Raw genomic sequence first — 17,079 nt, forward strand, 5'->3', positions numbered from 1 at the left:
TAAGATTACAGCAAGCATACACTAAGAAAACATCAAGAATAAAAAGAGATTCAGTAATTTTGGCATAGGTCCTAGACGTCTGTATTTTTAAATAACTCCATAAGTAAGTTTGAGGTGCATCCCCAATTGAAAATCAGGCCAGGCGCGGTGACTCACTCCTGTAATCCTAGCACTTTGGGAGGCTGATCACTTGAGGTCAGGAGTTTGAGACCAGCCTGGCCAACATGGTGAAACCCCATCTCTATTAAAAATACAAAAATTAGCCCAGTGTGGTGGCACCAGGCTGTAATCCCAGCTACTAGGGAGGCTGAGGTAGGAGAATCGCTTGAACCTGGGAGGCGGAGCTTGCAGTGAGCCGAGATCACCCCACTGCACTCCAGTCTGGGCGACACAGCGAGACTCCGTCTCAAAAAAAAAAAAAAGTAAAAAAGAAAATCAGTGGCATAGAATATGTTAAATTCAAATTAAAGAATTAAGTATGTGATGAAGTTCATATTTTAAATATTAATGGAAATTATGACTAATAGCATACAGTTGTTCTCTAGTATCATCAGGCAAAGTAACACAAAGATTCTGGTGAATATGGAAAAAATCCAGAGTTTAGGTCAACGTTTCCTCTGAAGTTAAAACATAGAATGCAAGGGCACTGACACATCTCCAGGGACTTTCCAGAGCCATAGAATTTCTGAAATCATTATGTCAATAAAATATTTTAACTACCCAAATTTAACTGAATGTCTCTTCTGATTTGACAACTTTTTCCATGAAACTTTATAATAGTAACATATCAAAAATGCTAATTATCTCTAGCACCTCTCTTCTTATAAAGTGAAAAAACAAATCTTTGCAATTTTCCAGGGACCCTCTGGGAAATCTCAAAATGGATTTTGATGTAAAAGATATCCTGAAATATTCTTTTTTTACCTTATGTGTTTCTATATTTGGATTTGGTTTTGAGAAGGTAAAAATCAAAAAGTTACCAGAAGAGATTTGGACATTTGATTAACATATGATTATGGGTGCCTGAAAATGATATTTAGTTATCTACTTAATCAAAATAGCATTTTTTTAAGTGTAGAAAGTAACATGATTGTAAAGAATATGTAAGTTCTTTTATAACTTGATACTTTTTCCTTGAATAATCAAGGATGTAACAAAGCTAACATAAAGAAGCTTTGCTATTAGGCAGGTTTTACAGAAAGTGAGGAATAACATTTCATTTTGTTGGCAAAGAAATTAATGAGTAAATCAAGGAAGCACTTCCACTAAAGTAGACCAGACTTCACTAAAATGTCAACACATTTCATAGCTTCCTTTAAGAATCAAGTATTACAAACCAAGGCAAGTAAAATTCACCTGCCTAGTGTCCTTCACTATGCTCCTTCATCTTTTGGGACAATCTGACACTTTAGGAGAGATCCCAGGGTTCCATGAGGTCAAAACTAACTTCATAATAATTATATGAAGATGCTATTTCTGTTAACATGCAGTGTGTTCCACACTCTCTTCAAATGAATTGAAGTGTTTTAAAGTTTCCTCAGTTTTAATTTCAAATTCAGTAAGTATTGGTAGTTATCACCCACAATGAGCTTTGGGCTTCTGTTTAAAATAATTTTAGCAGTGTAAGGGGGTCCTGAAACCAAAAATTTGAAAGCTGCTGCTCTAAATCAACTGCCTTTACATGGTTCTGTGTTCTCAATAGGTAAATCCAGAAACCAAGGGAGGTGATTAGGAGTTGCCCCGCTTCCATCAGTACCACTGACCCACTTGTGAAATTTGTATTTCCTATTTCTATAACTCTCAACTTTATGGATTTAGAGGTTCTGGTTTTCAGATTAAAAAAAAAAAAATGCTTCCACCAGGAGACCCAGGAAGGCTCCCATTAAATGTCAGCTATGGCTATCAGTGGGTCGCGTTTGACTCCGTGTGCCAACAGTAAGCAAGGAGAGGAGCCAGCATCCTGGCTCTATCATAAGGAGGAGATAGAGCTGCTGTTACCCAATGGGAGCAATTCTGGTAATGAATGGAAGCATAAGGAGGAGATAGAGCTGCTGTTACCCAATGGGAGCAATTCTGGTAATGAATGGAAGCATAAGGAGGAGATAGAGCTGCTGTTACCCAATGGGAGCAATTCTGGTAATGAATGGAAGCATAAGGAGGAGATAGAGCTGCTGTTACCCAATGGGAGCAATTCTGGTAATGAATGGAAGCATAAGGAGGAGATAGAGCTGCTGTTACCCAATGGGAGCAACTCTGGTAATGAATGGAAGTACAGCAGTCATGGCTATGAAGCTCAGGCCCCTCAGAGATCAAAGTCTGGTCACCACATCAGGTCAGCCACCTGGACCAACAAAGTTACCACCCGCGGACAAGGGGATCTGGAATGGTACTTGAGGAGGAGCTGATGAATGTCAGTTGCAATCTCTATATGAGCTGCAGTGGTGAGGCTGTAGTTCCTCCATTTCCTTTTTCTTGTAAGTTTCTCCAAGAGAAATGACCAACCGAGATTCTGGAGGAAATGTTCTCAGAACTTAATCTACGAAGCAAATGGATCCAAGTGGCACCAAGTAGAGCTGCCATGGTGCTCCTCCAGGGCCTTCTTTAGGGATGAGGCACTAAATATCCGAATTGTTGATGGCCTCTCTAAGAAATGGGAACTCTGGCTGAATCCTTCAAGAATTACCCTCAACCCAAGATAGCAGTTCTTGATCCAGCCCAGGATCATGACCTCTTCCTGGAAGCAACTTGGTAAGGAGGATTATGAATGCCCAGCCCCATTGCCTCAAGGCAGGACAACTCGAAAAGCCCATTCCAGCTTCAGTGATCCCCTGTGACAGAATGAGACCTTTGTTGTGGCTAGAACACAGTTCAAACTCTCCCTCAGCCCAGTGCTGTGTCTTTACTTCCTTGCAGGAATTGAACCTGAGAACACCACCCAGTAAACTTCCCCACACAAATTTTTTATCTCGAATTTTTTTCCTGAGGACTTGATTTAAAGTAAGTCCTATTCCCTAACCTATTCCATTTAAGTTCCACACATGCTTCAAAATTATATATTTGACTTAAAATTTACATAGATCAATATGTCCTAAAATTAGGATCTGGGGAAGCATGAGGAAAAATTTTACAAAAGTCTATGTTAAGGTAAATTTGGGAAACGCTTGGTTAATTAAAAGCAAATTTCTTTACAATGGAACTTATCAGGTCTTTAAATATACTGATTGAAGAGTAAATCTCCAAGAAGAATCCCCTCTAGTAAACAAATTCTTCCCAAAGTTTTCTGACAATGGATTGAAAATTTTTCTTTCATTCACTTATTTTTGTTGTGTATCTATTAACATCTCCTAGAAGCATTTCCTAGAGGGCACAGTTTGGGAAATACTAGTCCACATTTACAGACACTTAATTAGCAAATTGTTTGGCATCTTTAAAAATTAAAATGGTTTTGGAGGATGCCCTTTATACGTGTAAGTCACTTGTAAAAGCTCTTCAAGGAAATTAGAGCTGATGCCTACATTCGCTCTCAACAAATTAATCAGTAACAGACAGAGATATTGAAAAATCAATTCACTAAATTATCTGAACTGCCTCAAAATTGGAGTCATTATTTTGAAAAGCTAGCCCCACCAAGACTTTAACTGTAAGAGTGTATAAAGATGTCCCCTGAGAATAATTGTACTGAGCCAGTTGAGGGGGTTCATTCAATAATTCATGAAGGCTCCATGCATCCTTGGCCCCCAGGTGCCCTTTAGCAAAATAAACTCCGACAGGCTTCTTCCTACATCAGCTGCTGTGACTCTTGCCAAGTGAACTGAGTGGCACCATCCTGATGACCTCACCCAAAATGATGAGCCCATGAATCGACTAAATATAAGAAAGGCTAAACACCATGCCCTAGCAGGTTGGCATGAATCTTTTCCCAGTTGAAGCACTTCATTTGGATGGTGGCCACTTGACTCAGTCAAATTCTCTATTTTAGGAAGTATAAATGCCAGGGACAGATCTCTCAAGCTAAGGTTGTAACCTAAACAACCCTGAGCGTTCGTTCTTAGGGTTTTGTTCTGGTTTCCTATTAAATTTGTTGTACTTTTTTGTCATAGCAGCAGTTGGATCCAGATTAAGCAGGCAGCTAGGGAGATGGCTTTTCTTGTTACCCTACCAATCCTGTAAATCTTTGTATAAACTCCTTACACCAAAGGGGTTCTTTGCAAGCATGAAAGAGTGATTCCTATTAACAGTGAAGTTGCAAGAGGCTCTCAGGGGAAGGAAGAACTAGATTAACATGTCACTGGGTAGAGCAAGGTGAGAATATCCACATCTTACTGTGAAAGGATAGTAGGTTTACCGCAGAGGAGCAGTTCATTAAGCTCTCATATTTTGGTCTCAGGATCCAGGTGAGTTGCCCACCAAGAATGAGGCTTTGAGGCAGTGACAGAGGCCATTTCACAGGTTATGGAGAAGTGTCCAGGTAAGGGTAAGTAGGCTGCTTCTCATGGCTCAAAGTAACTTCTGTTGGGCAAGGAATTGACTCTGGTCTGAGACTACACTGCTCCAGCTGGATAAGGAAACTTTGACAACTTTCGGAATGTACTATTTCCCGGTGATTTTTCTTCTTACAGAGAGTTGTAGAACAAGATCACAAACTGATTAACTTCAGAACTTAAGTGGAAGCTGAGTTCCTAGACACAACAAATGTCTACAGCCAATGTTATAGCCCTAATTGTCATAAACAAAGATTGTAAAAACTGGAGTGATACCTGGGAAGGCTTAGATGAGCCCATGATTAGAAGATCCACAACATAGCTGGAGTTACTTCAGATAACTCCGCACCATCCCTCTCATTTCCATTGGATGTAAGTGTAGATTCATCCAGAGTACTATGTAAACGCCGGGCCAGGGAAGAGAAAAACTACATTCAGAATTCATTGCAGGACTGTTGACAGAGATAGACAACCAGATTTGTTGGCGGGTGGTGGGGGTGGGGGCATGGAGGGAGGATATGTAGATCTGGTCATTAAGATCACCTGATTGACTGACAGCATGGTAGGATGGAGCTGATTTTAAAGCTCTAATGCCGATGGCTCAGGAGGGCTTTAATATGTGCTTGTCTGGCTGATGACAACAAGGACCCAGCTCTGTCCCACACTGCACAGCACGAAGGAGCCAGGCTGCTGTTGGCTTAACGTAGGGTAACACTTCTCAAATCGGAGTTCCCAGTTGGTAAAGGCAATAGTTTAGATAACTCTTAAAAATTCTGGAGGACTCCCAAAAAGTTTTTGTTTATGTGGGTGGTATCTAGAAAAAATTAAAATATTTATTAATTCATTTAGTAAATGATAATTGTCCTTGAGGAAAGGACCCTCAGCAGATATCAAATAATAATATCATGTATTTAATAAATTAATCTGATATCTTCTGCAGCTATCAAATGATAATAATATTATGGCGAGGAGTTATCTGAAGTAACTCCAGCTGTGTTGGGGATCTTCTAAACATAGGCTCATCCAGGCCTTCCCAGATATCACTCTAGTTTGCACAATCTTTGTTTATGCCAATTAGGGCCATGACATTGACTGTAGACTCCTGGTGTGTCTAGGAATTCAGCTTCCACTTAAGTTGTATCTATTGATATTCCCATATTAGCAATTAAAGCTAAGGGAAATTAAAATATTTATTAATTAAATTAATTAATATTTAGTAATTTATTTATTTGATTTATTAAATATATAATATTTGATATCTGCTGAGGTTATCAAATAATGGATGAATAATTTAATAATAATAAAAGCCCATTATATGTTACAATAAATAACATATTTTACCAGAAAACCCCTGCATTTTTACTAAATCAAAAACTTGGTAAGAACGACAGTGTTTTATATTCTTTTTTTTTTTATGTTTCAATAATTGCTTTCATATTTTTATTGCTTAGATGCATTTAAAATAAGAAAACTAAAATTAATTTGGTTAGAAGATAGATTTCATTTCAAAAACTCTCATCCTTTTTCCTCACAAATGTTAATATGGACTAAGACAGAAAAATTATTCCTCTAGAAATGCAATTAACTTAATGAATATATATCCAGTTTTCTCCTAAAATACTTTGGAAGCATGATGGGTATTTTTTTTTAATTATTATTATTATACTTTAAGTTCTAGGGTACATGTGCATAACGTGCAGGTTTGTTACATATGTATACTTGTGCCATGTTGGTGTGCTGCACCCATCAACTCGTCAGCACCCATTAACTCGTCATTTACATCAGGTATAACTCCCAATGCAATCCCTCCCCCCTCCCCCCTCCCCATGATAAGTCCCGGTGTGTGATGTTCCCCTTCCCGAGTCCAGGTGATCTCATTGTTCAGTTCCCACCTATGAGTGAGAACATGCAGTGTTCGGTTTTCTGTTCTTGTGATAGTTTGCTGAGAATGATGGTTCCCAGCTGCATCCATGTCCCTACAAAGGACACAAACTCATCCTTTTTTATGGCTGCATAGTATTCCATGGTGTATATGTGCCACATTTTCTTAATCCAGTCTGTCACTGATGGGCATTTGGGTTGATTCCAAGTCTTTGCTATTGTGAATAGTGCCGCAATAAGCATACATGTGTGTGTGTCTTTATAGCAGCATGATTTATAATCCTTTGGGTATATACCCAGTAATGGGATGGCTGGGTCATATGGTACATCTAGTTCTAGATCCTTGAGGAATCGCCATACTGTTTTCCATAATGGTTGAACTAGTTTACAATCCCACCAACAGTGTAAAAGCGTTCCTATTTCTCCACATCCTCTCCAGCACCTGTTGTTTCCTGACTTTTTAATGATTGCCATTCTAACTGGTGTGAGATGGTATCTCATTGTGGTTTTGATTTGCATTTCTCTGATGGCCAGTGATGATGAACATTTTTTCATGTGTCTGTTGGCTGTATGAATGTCTTCTTTTGAGAAATGTCTGTTTATATCCTTTGCCCACTTTTTGATGGGGTTGTTTGTTTTTTTCTTGTAAATTTGTTTGAGTTCTTTGTAGGTTCTGGATATTAGCCCTTGGTCAGATGAGTAGATTGCAAAAATTTTCTCCCATTCTGTAGGTTGCCTGTTCACTCTGATGGTAGTTTCTTTTGCTGTGCAGAAGCTCTTTAGTTACATGGGTGGCTTGAATCAAAGACACCTGGATTCTCATATTTGCTTCTGCATTCAATCTGTGAAATATGTTGTTTAGTTGAAATATACGAGGAATATCTGGCCTCACATAGATATGTAATAGGGTAAAAATATGAGTGTTTTAAAAGCCTTTTCAGATAATTGTGGATATTTCTTAACACTTCTTCAAAATTTGACAAATGATAGTTTCTTAAAAGTTAATTACATTACAGTCTGAAACCATGCCAATAAACTTTTCATACTCTGTTACATTAAAATCCATTTGTCTATCCTGCACTTTGAATAGATCTTTGACTATGCATGATTTTGTAACAATATGCATTGGTCAATAGGAAAATATCGGTTTACTGAGTGACATAAATCTTCCAATTAGTGACACATTTCCTTATAGTGTATGAAAAGATAAATTCATTAATATCCCTACCATCTTATCAGAAACGTTTTTAAATATTTAGAAACTATTAAACTTATGGGTATAAGTTTTCTATTTTTTACTTGAAAACTTGCATTTTATCATTTGCTAAAAATATTGCGAGTTGTTTTCCCTAAACTATTGGGCTCACTTAACGCATCTCTGGGAAAGCTGTGTGCCAAACACCTAAGTCTGAGCAACCATTGTGTGTGCTAGTCGTTCTTAAGAGTAAATATGGTATTCAATGAAAAAAAGCGGCTGGTTTAGCTCCATAACTCAATTTCACAAGTGATTGTCCTCAAGACAGTATCTGAACTTTAGTATGCAGCAGAAGTGGTGTGCATGTAATTCCCATTTTGTCGCTCAGAATATTATAAAGTTGTATATTTTTACTGCTTCATCATGGACATTAAATGAAATTGGCTTTTCAGTTTTCCTTTTTTTTGAGACGGAGTCTTGACCTGTCGCCCAGGCTGGAGTGCAGTGGGGTGATCTCGGCTCACTGTAACCTCCACCTCCTAGGTTCAAGCGATTCTCCTGCCTCAGCCTCCCTAGTAGCTGGGATTACAGGCGGGTGCCACTACGCCCAGCTAATTTTTGTATTTTTAATGGAGGCAGGGTTTCACCATGTTGGTCAGGCTGGTCTTGAAGGTCTTGAACTCCTGACCTCATGATCCTTCCGCCTCAGCCTCCCAAAGTGCTGAGATGGCTTTTTTTTTTTTCTTTGCAGAAAATGCTGATGATGAAGAACATAATGCCTTCTGTAACAGTTTGGTGTCTGTTCAGATTCCAGCAGTTTCACCCATTGCTATGGTCTGAACATTGGTGTCCCCCAAAAATTCATATGTTGAAACCTAATACCCCATGTGATAGAATTAAGAGTTGGGGACTTCAGGAAATCAGTAAGCCATAAGAACTGCCCACTTACATGAATAGAATTCTCACCCTTATAAAAAAGGTTGAAGAGAGCTGCTTTGCTCCTTCTGCCATGGGGGCCATGGGAGGGTACAGGTCAAAGTTTCTGTCCTTGGGGAATGCGCCCTCAGCAGACATCAACTCTGCCAGAGCCTTCATCTTGTACTTCAGATTAACTGCAAGCAGATCTATGAGCCATAAATTTTTGTTGTTTATAAAATACTCAATCTACGGTATTTTGCTATAGCAACCTGAACAAACTAAAACACCCAGTATTGCATTTGCACCCTCAGTGCAAATGTCAACAGAATGCAAAAGGCAAATAACATCTTGGTTTTACTGCAAACCACGTAGACCCTAGTAACAGGACTCAGGAACCCCAAGGGATCCACAGACCACACTTTGATAATCATTTATGTAAGGACACTTTGAGGTTTCCTGAGAATTTATAAATTTTGTGTAATCATCTTTATAATAAACTAAAATATATGTGTACAAACGCAATGTAGGCCACCTCCCAGTTTGAACAGTGCCACATGCCTAAAGGCCCACATGACATGGTGTCTGGCTCTGTGGGCATCACATTTGGAAGCGGTGCAAATAGGAAAGTGCATGGAAATACAAAGAGACTGAACTGATAAGAAACTGGGCTGTGGCAAACCAGACCACATTCATGGAAGAGGAGCTTATTTCATGGCTCCCAACTTATTAGCAGTAGGGATATTTGAAAATATTCAATTAAAAACTTTTCCACTTCTAAGACAGAAATCTAATGGAATTAGATGCCCATTTTATGTGCCCATTTTAGATATTTTAAACAATTTAGATAAATTAGGTAATTAGATGCCCAATTTAGATAATGTTGTAAGAGTCCTTACCTGCAGATAGCAAAACAGCTGATGGAGTTAGAAAGAAGCACCTCATTAAAACTGGTAGTTGAGATCAGAACTATGAGTTCTGGTTATCCCAAACTGAGAAACAAAGTCTTTTGACAATATAATTTTAGGCTAGATGTGGTGGTTCACGCCTATAATCCCAGCATTTTGGGAGGCCAAAGTGGGAGGATGGCTTGAGCCCAGGAGTTCCAGACCAGGGTTATAGTGAGAGCCCATCTCTACAAAAAAGTTTTAAAAATTAGCTGAGCATGGTGGTATGTGCGTGTTGTCCCAGTTACTCCGGAGGCTGAGGCAGGAGGATCACTCGAGCTCAGGAGTTCAAGGCTGCAGTGGACTATGATTTTATATATATATATATAATTTTACATACAGCATTCTCTGTATAAGTGTTACTGAATTTAAAATGTGGAAATACAATCAGTAAAAAACTAACATTAAGAACTTTCTACTGTTTCAACACTGGCAATTTGCTTTCCACAAGACATTGCCACATTAAGTTAATGTTGCCGCTTTTATTTTGATCAGTGTTGTAGTTTGTTTGTATTTAATCTAGAAAGTTTATTTGAACTTTATAACTGAACAAAAACCATAGGCATATACTTTTTTACTTGTACTGTGAGATTATAATACAAATAATTTGAGTCCACACTGGTGATCCATGAGAATTATCGGCCCTCTAGAATGAGTGCACATAGGACTTTCTGATGATGTAGAGAATGAGAAGGTTGCTAATGGCAAGAATGAGAACGGCGTGGTGGCTGGTAGGCATTTTACGGACCAGAATGCTCCCTGACAGTGCCCCAAGGGCTTTTCTGTTTCACTGATAGCAAATTTTAGGCAGATGGGAAGGGCCCCTGCAGATTCAAAGGTACAGCTCACAGTCAACAGTGCTCTTGGGACGAGTTGGAGATGGGCAAGCAAAGGAGCCACTGTTACCAGGAGAAGCCAAACGGGGTGGTATTCCAGGGGCTTGAGAGCAGTGACCAATGTGTGGTGGTGTCCCTCTTATAGGTGGATGACTCAGATCCAGGCAGGGCGACCCTTCGCCAAGAGCCAGGGCAAGAATTCAAGCAGAACCTGCGTATCATACGCCTACATTTAACAGTTTTAAATCACAAAGAGTTGAACAGCATGTTTTCTATCCTCTTTCCTTGACAAATATATCTTCATAATGATTAGATAGAAAAATACGTATAAAGTTCAAAGTTTCTAATTGACTGAAAGCTGGCAAAACATCAAAGATGACTGAACATAATTATTATCCCATGTGCTGGGAGTTCCGTTGATGGACCTGTGGTGTTTGGATGAATAATCAATTAAGATATTAATAATTCATAAATTATATGCTTTTTTATAAAATTTATTTTTTCCTTTATTCTGGCAAAATCAGTAACTACGTTATGATACTCGTAATTTTCATGAATTTGTGTTCTAGGGAAGGTAATGGTCTCAAGCTGCATTTACAATATGATATACATATATAATATGAAATAATCATACTATATATGATATGATATATAAATGTGATATGATATAAGATATGATATAATAGCCATGAAATAAATGTGGCTGTTTTAATTTAAATTATAGAAAATTTAAAATTAGTTCCCCAGTTGTACCAGTCACCTTTCAGATACTCAGTAGTCACAAGTGGCTAGTGGTTACCGTATTGGACAGTGTAGATGTAGAGCGTTTTCATCATTGCTTAAATTTCTACAGTCATGCACCAAATAATGATGTTTCAGTCAATGACAGACTACAGAGACAATGGTGGTCCCATCGGATTCTAACGGAGCTGAAAAATTCCTATTACCTAGTGATAGTGCAGCAATGGTAACATCATAGTGCAATGCATGACTTACATGTATGTGGTTATGCTGGTGTAAACAAATTGCGCTGCCAGTTGTATAATAAAAGTATAGCACATCCAGTTATGTATAGTACATAACACTTGATAATAAATGACTATGGTACTGGTTTATGTATCTACTCTCCTTTTTACTATTGTTTTAGTGTACTCTCTCTACTTATGAAAAAAAAAGTTATCTGGAAGACATCCTCAGGCAGGTCCTCCAGGAAGGATTCGAGAAGAAGGCATTGTTGTCAGAGGAGATGACAGTTCCATGCTTGTTATTGCCTTTGAAAACCTTCCGGTGGGACAGGAGGGAAGGCAGAAGACAGTGATACTGATTATTCTGACCCTGTGTAGGCTTAGGCTAATGTGTGTATTTGTGTCTTCGTTTTTAACAAAAAAGTCTAGGAAGAAAAATTTAAAATTTCAAAAATAGAAAAAGCTTATAAAATAGTATATAAAGAAATAAAATATTTTTGTACCACTATACAATGTTTATGTTTTAAGCCAAGTGTCATTACTAAAGAGTCAAAAAGTTTTTTAAAAATTTAAAAGTTTATAAAGTAAAAGAAAGTAAGTTAAGGTTAATTTGTTACTGAAGAAATAAAAGTATTTTAAAATAAATTTAGTGTCATCTAATGGACAGTATTTATAAAGTGTAAAGTAGAATACAGTAACATCCTAGACCTTCACACTCACTCACCACTCACGCACTGACTCACCCAGAGATATTTCCAAGCCTGCAAGCTCAATTCATGGTAAATGCCTTATACGGGTGTACTTTAAAAAAATCTTTTATATTGTATATTTACTGTAGCATTTCTGCATTTAGGTAAGTTTAGATACACAAATATCATTGTGTTACATTGCCTACATTGTTCAGTACAGTAACATGCTGTGCAGGTTGGCAGCCTAGGAGCAATACGCTATACCATATTGCCCAGGTGTGTAGTAGGCTACACTCAAGGTTTACGTAAGTACACTCCATGATGTTTGTGCAGTGAGGAAATTGCCTAACAATGCATTTCTTAGGACATATCTGTTGTAAAGCAACATATAACTGTATTAAATTGCACTGATCTAAAGGATTAAAAATTAAAATATAATTGCATTGAAATTATCCCAAATTGAGTATACTTAATAAAAATATAATTGCAGTAAATATAAAAGATAAAAAACTAAAATTATTTTTGTATATTTTTCCATAAGTTTTTAAAAAATATTCAAATTGGTTATTTAAATTTAAAGATACAATCTAAATGATAGTGAATGAATATCAGTGTTTTAATAAAATATTTAAATAAAGCTGAAAAATCTTTTAATTTTTAAATTTTAACTAAATATTATCAGATTTTTATATAATTAAAACTATTCACAATTTTAATGTTCAATGTCCATCTACTTGACAATGTAAAGAACCATTATCAAACTTCCATGTATTATAGGTAGACATATATACACACACACATTTAATAGTGATGTGAAATGTTTAATATTGCAAAATGTTCCCCAGGCATCTTGTGCAATTGTTTTGAATAGTGCACTAATTTGTGAGAATCTTTGAAACCGTGAATTGGCACACAAAAAGAAGAAAGAAAATGGATACTTAGCACTACTGGAAATTGATACTTCATTATACAAAATGCTCAAACGGAGGAATTTCACAAGTTAATCAACGTGTCTTTTCTCTTATATGGGCACTTCTGTCATTAAAAATGTTCTCCACATATCAAAGCAGTGAGTCTATCATAAGATAAGACTCAATGACAGCAGTAGCACAACCCACATACCTTCCCATCATCTGAACACGGTGTCCTTTTGTTTCAACAACACAGGGCAAGAGTTGTGAAGACACACTTCCCTACATGAGTTGTTGGGTGGATGTTAGGGTTATGGGTTATACTGCACCAGTAACAGAGGCAGCCATGTGTTTCTTTATAAATATGTTTTGTTGTGTGTTTGTGTTTACGTGGGGCCCACTAAAGCACAGGCCCAGGGTGGAAACCCTTATTGCAAGGACCAGTGGCATCTCTGTGTTAGGGAATCGGGATAGAAGACTGGGACTTTCATCCCAGCATGCTGCTGAAAACTTTTAGTATTTTTTTTTTCTGGTTCCTTACACTCAGGCCCTGCTTCTCCAGAAAAGTTGGTGCCTAAGCAATGGACACAATGGTTGGAGCATTAGAAGTTTCAAAATTTATTTATTCAATTATTTAAAAAATACTTATATAGGGCTTACTAACAACTATATACTTTAAATGTGTTAATTCACTTAATTCCCATAACAACTTTGTGAAGCATGTACTACTGTTATTTAATTTCATATGTGAGGAAACTGAGGCACAGAAAGATTAAATAACACACCCAAGATCAATCAGCTTGTATGTGGAGAAGCCAGGCTTCCAATCCAGGCAGTCCTGCTCTACAATTCATTATCTTAGCCACACTATCATTTTGCTCCTCTTTTTACAAGAATTATTTCTTTCCCATTAAAAAATATACTTTTAAATTTTGATAGTTAATATATTCCTATAGCTTAAACAAAAAGCAGAATGATATAAAAATATGCATCAAGTGCTGAGACAACTGGGTATCCACATGCAAAGGAATAACATTGGACACCCCCACCTCACACCATATACAAAACTTAACTCCAAATGGACTAACAAACTAAATGTAAGAGCTCAAACTATAAAGCTCTTATAAGAAAACATGGGCAAATCTTATCACCTTAGATTTGGCAATGGATTCTTACATACACCATCCAAAGGAAGAGCAACAACAATAAAAAGCACAGATAAATTGAACTTTGGGAGGCCAAGGCAGGAGGATCACTTGAAGCCAGGAGTTCAAGACCAGCCTAGCCAACGTGGTGAAACTCCGTCTCTACTAAAAATACAAAAACTGGCTGGGTGTGGTGGCACGTGCCTGTAATCCCAGCTACTCAGGAGGCTGAAGTGAGAGAATTACCAGAACCCAGGAGGCGGAGGTTCTAGTGAGCCGAGATCACACCACTGCACTCCAGCCTGGGCTACAGCGTGAGAATCCATCTCCAAAAAAAAAAAAAAAATTTAAACTTTTATGTATCACAAAACATTATTGAGAAAGTGAAAAGATATTGGTGAAAGAAGAAAATTTCAGTTAAACAGGAGGAATAAATTCAAGAGATTTGTTCCACAGTTAATTTGTTATTAACTACAATTAATAACAATATATTATATATCTGAAAATTGCTGAAAGAGTACATTTTAAATTTTTTCTCCACAAAAAAATGGTAAGTATGGAAGGTAATGCATATGTTAAACAGCTGGATTTAACCATTTCACAATGTGTATATATGTCAAAAATATGTTGTACACCCTAAATATATAACTTTTTAAAAATCTGTTGATTAAAAAAATTAAGGCATGCTGAAAGTTAAAAATGAAAGTGAAAAGTCAACCTATAGAATGGGAGAAAATACTTGCAAATTACATATCTGATAAGGGCTTAATATCTAGAATATACAAAGAATGCATAAAACTCAACAACAAAAATATTTTAAAACCCAGTTTTGAAAATGGGGAAATGACTTAAATTGACATTTCTTCCAAGAAGATATACCAATGGGCAACATGCACATGAAAAGATGGTCAACATCATTAATCTGTAGGGAAATGCAATTCAAAACCACAATGAGATACCACCTAACACCCACTAGGATAGTCACAATAAAAAATTTTAATTTAAAAAAAAAGTCTTGGCAAGAATATGGAGAAATTGGAACCCTCACACATTACTGATGGGAATATCAAATGGTGTATCCACTGTGGAAGACAGTTTGGTGATTCCTCAAAAAGTTAAACAGAATTGCCATGCAATCCAGAAATTCCACTGCTAGTTATGTACCCCAAAGAGCTGCAAGCAGGTGCTGAAACACATACTTAGACATGAGTGTTCATAGCAGTACCCTTCTTAATAGCCGAAAGGTGGATACAATGCAAATGTTCATCAAGTGATGAATGGATAAGCAAAACATGGTATCTAAGTACCATGTAATATTACTCAGCCATAGAAAAGAATGAAGTACTGATACATGCTACATTATATGTGAAATTTTAAAATATTATGCTAAGTGAAAAAAGCCAGACAGAAAAGGTCACATATTGTATGATTCCCAAAGCCATAGAGACAGAAAGCAGATTAGGAGTTGCCAGGAGCTAGGGGGAAGAGAGAATAGGGAATGACTGCGTAGTGAGTATGAGATTTTCTTCTGGGATAATGAAAATGTTTACAACTAGATAGTGGTAATGCTTGTATAACATTGTGAATGTAATAAATGCCACTGAATTAAACGCTTTAAAATGGTTAATTGTATGCTACATGAATTTCACTTTTTTTTTAAAGTATGCATTGAGATATCATGCCTCCACTCCTGTCCCTCTTCTTTCACCTTCTCCACATTTCCTTTTTCCTTCCAAGGCTGAAGGATGGAAACAGCATTCTGCCTTCAAAGAGAAAGACAGGCAAAGCCCCAGCAGACGTGTATTGCCCCAAGCTTCAGACCCCACAGAATATACAGAAGATCACTCAAGATAGGACTCTATTAAACATTTAATATAGAAATAATGCCAATTCTACATTAATTCTTCTACAATATTGAGGAAAGGAAAACAGTCCCCCACTCATTCTCATTAAGGTCAGCATCACCCTGAAACCAAAACTAAACAAAGACACTGTAAGAAAACGATAGACCAATATCCTTCATGAAAATTGATGCAAAATTTGAAACAAAATTTTATCAAACAATCAACAATATATAGAAAGGACAATACATTATGACCAAATGGGATTTACACAAGTTAAACAGTACTGAGTTGGCTGAACACTCCAAAATCAACAATGTAATTTGCCATATTAACAGATTAACAGCAACAGCAATATATGATCATCTCAATGGATGCAGAAAAGCCATTTGACAAAATCTAAGCACCTTCCTGATTAAAAAAAAAAAGTTCTTAGAAAACTAGGAATAGAAAGGAACTTCCTCCACCTGATAGAGGCTGAGTACAAAATACCTAAAGCTAACATCGTATTAAATGCTTTTCCCCTAGTACCAGGGACAAAACAAGGATGTTGGCTCTCCCCATCTGTATTCAATAGCATATGGGAGGTTTTATCTGGGGCAATCAGGCAAGACAGAGAAATAAGGTATCCATATTGGAAAAGGAGAAATAAAACTGTTCTTATTTGCAGGTGACATGATCATTCATGTAGAAAGAATGGAATCTACAAAAAGCTGCTATAACTAATACATGAGTTTAACAGTGTTGCACAATACAAAATTAACATATGCAAATCCACTTTATTTCTATGTTATAGAAATTAAAATTTAAAAATACTATTTACAAGGGTTCAAAATATGTGAAGCACTTAGGAATAAATCTGACAAAAGATGTGCAGTATCCATACCCAGAAAACCACAAAACACTATTGGGAGACATTAAAGAAAACCTGCATAAATGAGAGAACCCCCACAGGAGGAGGGGGAGCCTGGTTCTTTGGCAGTGTCCTGGCCTCAATGGGGCTTGCTTAAATGGTCAAATCTGAACTACAGTCAGTCAGTTATAAACCAGAAGAAGTATGCAGACAAAGCTTCGTCAGTGAGCTTAGGCTGACATGTTCTTCCCTTTTGTATGGCTTATGGGGGATGCCTATGAGCTGATTGCAGAGGTAGATATGTAATGGAAAGAACATGGGCTTTAGGGCCAAGCATACCTAAGTTAAATCCCAATGCTGCCACTTCAGCTGCTTGACCCTTAGTTAAGTTGCCATCCTCTGAGCCTTCATTTCTTTATC

The 17,079-nt window shown here is 37.2% G+C and overlaps 1 long non-coding RNA gene across 2 annotated transcripts; it reads right to left on the reverse strand.

Moving 5' to 3' along the window:
• Positions 1–4,961: 4,961 nt before the first annotated feature.
• LOC103221099 (uncharacterized) lies at positions 4,962–11,119 on the reverse strand. 2 transcript variants are annotated; one of them, XR_005237294.1, is made up of 4 exons: positions 11,016–11,119; positions 10,326–10,466; positions 9,372–9,607; positions 4,962–5,295 (listed from the first exon to the last, which is right to left on the reverse strand). It is a non-coding gene; the product is annotated as an uncharacterized lncRNA (long non-coding RNA). The 2 variants fall into 2 exon arrangements; XR_005237295.2 differs by lacking the exon at positions 9,372–9,607 and having other exon boundaries at positions 10,269–10,466.
• Positions 11,120–17,079: the final 5,960 nt, after the last annotated feature.

Source organism: Chlorocebus sabaeus, chromosome 15, assembly GCF_047675955.1.
Source record: "Chlorocebus sabaeus isolate Y175 chromosome 15, mChlSab1.0.hap1, whole genome shotgun sequence".
NCBI lineage: Eukaryota > Metazoa > Chordata > Mammalia > Primates > Cercopithecidae > Chlorocebus > Chlorocebus sabaeus.